Source organism: Lactuca virosa, chromosome 7, assembly GCF_052849685.1.
Source record: "Lactuca virosa cultivar CGN04683 chromosome 7, Lactuca_virosa_CGN04683_v6, whole genome shotgun sequence".
NCBI classification, from domain to species: Eukaryota; Viridiplantae; Streptophyta; class Magnoliopsida; order Asterales; family Asteraceae; genus Lactuca; species Lactuca virosa.
Genome location: NC_136432.1, coordinates 85,460,685 through 85,466,756, shown reverse-complemented (window position 1 = coordinate 85,466,756; position 6,072 = coordinate 85,460,685).

Below are 6,072 nucleotides of genomic sequence, written 5' to 3'. Positions count from 1 at the left end.
TCCATTAGGCGCAATAAGAAAATCCTAATCCAAAAATGAACTTAAATCGGGATTTTTAGGGTTTCCAATCTTTGTTGACTATTTGAATGCTTGAATAGGAATTTTGTTGTCATTGATTTAATCACAATACATTTTTTCAAGTTTTAACTACAATGTCACTCTTTGTTAAGTGTTTACAGCGTATCAGAATTCCTAGTTGTGACATCATCCCCCCGTTAGAGGGAATTTCGTCCCGAAATTCTTTTGAAAGCTAGATTTGAGAACGTGAGAATAGATGAGGGTACTTCTGCTTTGTTTGGTCTTCACGTTCCCATGTGAATTCTGGTCCGCGTCTCGCGTTCCATCGAACTTTCACAATCGGAATGCGACTTTGCTTAGTACGCTTCACCTCCCTGTCCATGATTTCGTCTGGTTCCTCGATGAACAGGAGATTCTCGTTGATTTCAATCTCTTCAAGTGGAATGACGAGGGTCTCGTCGGATAAGCACTTCTTTAGATTGGAAACATGGAACACGGGGTGTACACTGCTGAGCTCAGCGGGTAGCTGCAGCCTATAAGCCACTGGAACTATTCGGGCAAGAATCTCGAAGGGTCCAATGTATCGAGGGTTTAGTTTTCCCCGTTTCCCAAAACGAATCACCCCTTTCCAGGGAGAGACCTTTAATAACACCCTATCCCCGACTCTAAATTCCAAGGGTTTTCGCCGCTTATCGGCGTAGCTCTTTTGTCTGTCTCGTGATGATTGCAGTCGGGCCCTGATCTGAATTATCTTCTCGGTCGCCTCGCGTATGATCTCTAGTCCCGTTAGTGCATTGTCTGATGTTTTCCCTTTTGCTAACTGAGTGTCCCCTACCTCAGCCCAACACAACGGTGATCTACATTTACGCCCGTACAATGCCTCGAAAGGAGCGACTTTGATGCTTGAGTGATAACTGTTATTGTACGAGAATTCGATCAAAGGCAAGTGGGCATCCCACGACTTTCCAAAGTCTATCACACATGCGCGAAGCATGTCTTCTAGCGTTTGAATGGTTCGCTCGCTTTGCCCGTCCGTTTGTGGGTGGTAGGCAGTGCTCATGTCAAGTTGTGTTCCCATAGCCTTCTGAAGCGATTGCCAAAAGCATGAAGTAAACCTACTATCTCTATCTGAGATGATAGATATGGGCACTCCGTGGAGTCTCACGATTTCCTTGATATAGATCCTCGTCAAACGTTCCATCTTGTATGATTCTTTTATTGGTAGGAAATGAGCGGATTTTGTCAACCTATCAACTATTACCCATATGTTATCCAAACCATCAGTCGTCTTGGGTAGTTTGGTCACAAAGTCCATAGTAATCCTTTCCCATTTCCACTCGGGAATTACTGGTTGCTGTAGTAATCTCGAGGGCTTCTGGTATTCCACCTTTACCTTAGCACATGTGAGGCATTTGCTAACGTAAGTGGCAATCTCTGCCTTCATGTTAGGCCACCAATAATGTTGCTTGACATCCAGGTACATTTTATTTGAACCCGGATGGATGGAGTATCGCGTCTTGTGGGCTTCATTCATGACTACTTCTCTGAATCCCCCAAGTTTAGGGACCCAAATGCGGTTCATGAAGTAATATGTTCCGTCCTCATTCGCTTCGAAATTCTTTTCCATTCCGTGTAACGCTTCGCTCGTTCTGTCTTCTGCCTTCATGGCATCCGACTGGGCTGCTCTGATTTGCGAGGTCAGGTGGGATTGGATGGTTATGGAGAGAGTCTTCAAACGACGATTCGAGTAATCCTTCCGACTGAAGGCATCAGCTACTATGTTAGCTTTACCTGGGTGGTACTTGATTTCGCACTCGTAATCGTTCAGCAATTCAACCCATCTTCGTTGCCTCATGTTTAACTCCTTTTGATTTAAGATGTGCTGGAGACTCTTGTGGTCGGTGAAAATGGTGCACTTGGTACCATAAAGGTAGTGCCTCCAGATTTTCAAGGCGAAGACCACAGCTCCCAATTCGAGATCATGGGTGGTATAATTCACCTCATGTGTCTTTAGTTGTCGGGACGCATAAGATATCACCTTCCCACGCTGCATGAGCACGCAGCCTAAACCTTGATTCGACGCATCACAGTAAACTACAAAGTCTTCTGTTCCTTCCGGTAGTGATAGTACTGGCGCACTGCAAAGTGCTTGCTTGTCATCTATTTTGTGTATCTGGGAAGGCATCATCTTCTGGAGCCCTTTTGAGGTATAAAGTCTCTTGCTTGTCATCTATTTTGTGTAGATCTTGGTGTTATGAAGTTTTTGTTGGATTAATGTCTAAGTCCATAACTATATTTGGTATGTACTTGACCCGACCCGGCATGGTCCATTTGGGTTGCACTTCACCGACACAATTTATATGGATAGTCTTTTGAGAATAGTATATTTATGATTTATATTAATATATTATAAGTTCTAATATATTAATATATAATCATATTATTTAACTAGTATTGATCAAGAATTAATTTATAATTAATTAAGTGATCAAAAGGAACTAATTAAATATGAACTCTTAGATATATATATATGTGTAGTGGGCCAAGTTCATTTAGGTTGGGCTAAGTCTTCATGGATAGTCCATGGAGCTTTAACCCATGGATCCTAGGAAATGAAAGGTCATGGGTATTAGGGTTTAACCCTAATCCTCCACACTATATAAAGGGTCTTATGGTTCATGAAATTATGCTAGTGGCTAGTGTGGATACACTAAAGAGGGCAATAACCGATTTCATAGTGTGAGCCAAGTATCCATATTCTCTAAAGGTTTTCCAAGGTGTTTTTGGTGATTTGTGATTCCACTTGAGGCTTCCACACTATTGGGGCTAAGCTCTTAAGGCTTGAAGACATCAAGCTACATCAAAAGGTATGTCATCTAACTAGAACTTTGTAGTATAGGTGCTTCATAATATGCTAGTTAGGATGAAACCTTGGAATAGTTAATATTTGCATGTATAATAGAGAAAACATAGATCCAAGGTTTATAGGGTTGCATGTACACCATAGGAGTATTAGAATGCTCAAAACCCAACAGTGTTATCAGAGCCCCACGTTGTTTTCTGTTATATTGATGCAAATGTTTTATTTTCAAGTTGGAAAAAAAAAGGAAAAAAAAACACAACGTTTGTCAAATTTTAAGATAATTACTTGTTTTTGTGAAAAACTAATTATTTGTAAAATTTGAATCATTTGCTATATGAGTTGAATTAGGTCAAATTTAGTAAAAGATAAAATGATATGATTATTTTATTAGTTTTAAAAGTTTGATCTAAAGAGTTTTTTGAAACCTCCATAAGTTATGGATATGAAAAGGTTTAAAAAAAAATTGATTCAAAATTTTTTATGGAGTTACAAAACTTGGTCTTAATGTTTTAAAGAATTCCATAACTTGTTCTTAAGTTATGGAACATGAAAAGTTTCATCATAAAACAAAACATTAAACTCCATAAGTTATGGAATCCAAAAGTTATTTTTTTTGTGTTTCCTTGATTTATGAGTTAGTTTAGATTAATGAAAAAAAATTTATGTTTTAGTTGTTTTCAATCCTAATTAATCTAGAGGTAGTTCATAAAATGTGTTTTTGTAACTTGTCCACAAGTTACATAAAAGGTCACATTTATGAATCTTAAAACTCATAAAAGTGTCATAGGTTACATAAAAAAAATGAAGAGTCTTTTTCATTAAATAGTATTATGACTCCATAACTTGTCCTCAAGTTATGGAAGTTTAAGAGTCACTTCTTTAAAAGTGTTATTAAAGAATAAGAGGTTACATAAAAAATGAAGAGTCTTCATTTTAATGAACCATTAAACTCATAAGTTATGAAATGAAAATTTTTTAATAGTTTCAAAAACTTGCCCTCAAGTTTTGGAATTTGTAAAGTTTTCCCATGAATACTTTAATTCCAAGTTAAGCCCTTAGAATTTTAAAAGTTAAAATTCAACCCTTATACTTTATAATATTATAAGTTAATAATATTTATATATATGTAGAAGAGCAAGTCGTCTTACCATTAGTAGGCCTCATTCACGAAGCCGGTCTATAAGGGGGGTATAAGGTTACTGCCTATAAAATGGCAGTTTAATGGGTGTCCACTCTCACCCACCGCTTCCTTGATCGGTGGAGGGTCGTTAGCCGAACGGGTAGGACAAGGACTATAATTCTCCCTTCATTAAAAGTATTAATGACAAATACTAAGTAACTAAACATTTATAAATTCCCAATCTTAGTTACTTAGGAAAATATGAATTTGGTGCTAACCCATGAAATTACACTTTGCATTTTCTTAAGTCAGTTAGTGGAGCGTGTGTGGTTAACCGGCACACTAGCTTGATTTAACAAGGTAGGCAAAGGGTAACTTAATGTTTATCATAGCATCGGTGGAGCGTGTGTGGTTAACCGACACATCGATTGAGGGGTAAATATTAAAGGTACCAAGTATATTTGCATGGTTATTCACACCTTGTTTTGTGATCCTCGGCATCCCAGTCACAAAACCTGAAGGGCACACTCGAGATTCAAACATGCCATTGAAAGTTCAATGTATCTCAAAAGATCTAGGAGTTTCAAATCCAATTAAAACTTAATTATATTTCGTTTTTCATGGTGGAAATTGGTAAATCGTCATTTACCTACCTTCAACTATTTTATAACTTGGATTACGGCATCCCTCTTCCAGTTATAAATAGGTTGTTGGGTCCTAGCCTTAATATTTCATATTGGGTGTTATATTAAGGACTTTAAATCAACTAAACTTGAATATCTCCCAAAAGATATCTAGTTCAGACATCTATGATCTTCCCAAATCTCTTGGAACTTCACTTCCTCCACCTCCTCCAATTATTCTCCCTAACCCACAAGTTCAAGGTCACTCAAGCCCTATTGGCAAGGCAAGGTCTAGGTGTGATCACATCTTAGAGATGAAGTCACATATTGACAAGCCGGGAGAGTTGGGTGTCAAAGTCTTGAGAAAGTTGGTGGTTCAATCACTTTCTAAGTCACATAGTGAGTTCCTTTGGGACTCCTATGAAACAGACTATGACAAGACCCGATCTTATCTATTTGCTTGGTACTACTGAATCAACTATGATTTGGAAGGCTAGTAAAGCAAATTTGATTAGAAGATCGACTTCCCAAAACTTTATGGACATTGACAATGATGACACTGGAAATCCAGAAAAAACATTCTCTTCCCAATGGAAGGGATCGGCCATAGTCAACTCGGTTGACCAAATGGTAAAGAGAAAAGCTAAGTCTGTGATAGTCCCATGTACCATTACCAAAGGGTCCATTTGTTAAAATTGCCAAAGGAAAGGGGCACTGTTTGCGAAGCTGCCAAATTTACCTAAGGATGTTAAAGTCAATAAGTTTGACTCTACTTTAGGTAAAGTCCATTGTCTAACTCTGTTAAGCTCCTATTTGGAGATTCTTATTACATAATGTGACTGAGTCACATGGTGATGTTATAAGAATCAAAGAAAAGAGAGAAAGCTTAAAGGAAGTATATGCTACTTCTGATCGCGAAGATGGACTTCGATCGCATCAGAATTTTGAAGCTGTTACTTAGGAGTTATGACACATTGCTTAGGAATATATAACAACAAGGTTTTCATATGGATTGTAAGGATAAGTTTGTCCGCAAAGTTTTTAAAATAAAAGGAAATTTTTGATTTTATTTATTTTAAGTATCCTTACAATGGCATTTGTGAAAAAAATTGTTGTTTATATGATTCCATTGCTAGTAATATAGGAAAATGGTTTTGATTCTTTCATTTGTGGTAGTGTCTAAATTTACCAAATAAAGAAAGTTTCTCATCACCCAAGTTTCAATTGGACCGAAACTTGGAATCATGCAAGTTGTATAGTATGATGAATGAGAACTTTCAAGCATTGGAAAATTAAGACTTGTTCACATGATGTGTGAATCAAGTGAAGGACTAAAGAGATCGAGTACACATTCTTGTGCACTGGTCATGTCCACCACAAAGCTCGTTAAGACTATTCGTCATGATTTACTAAAGTTTAGTAAATATGGTTATACTTACAAGTTTAAG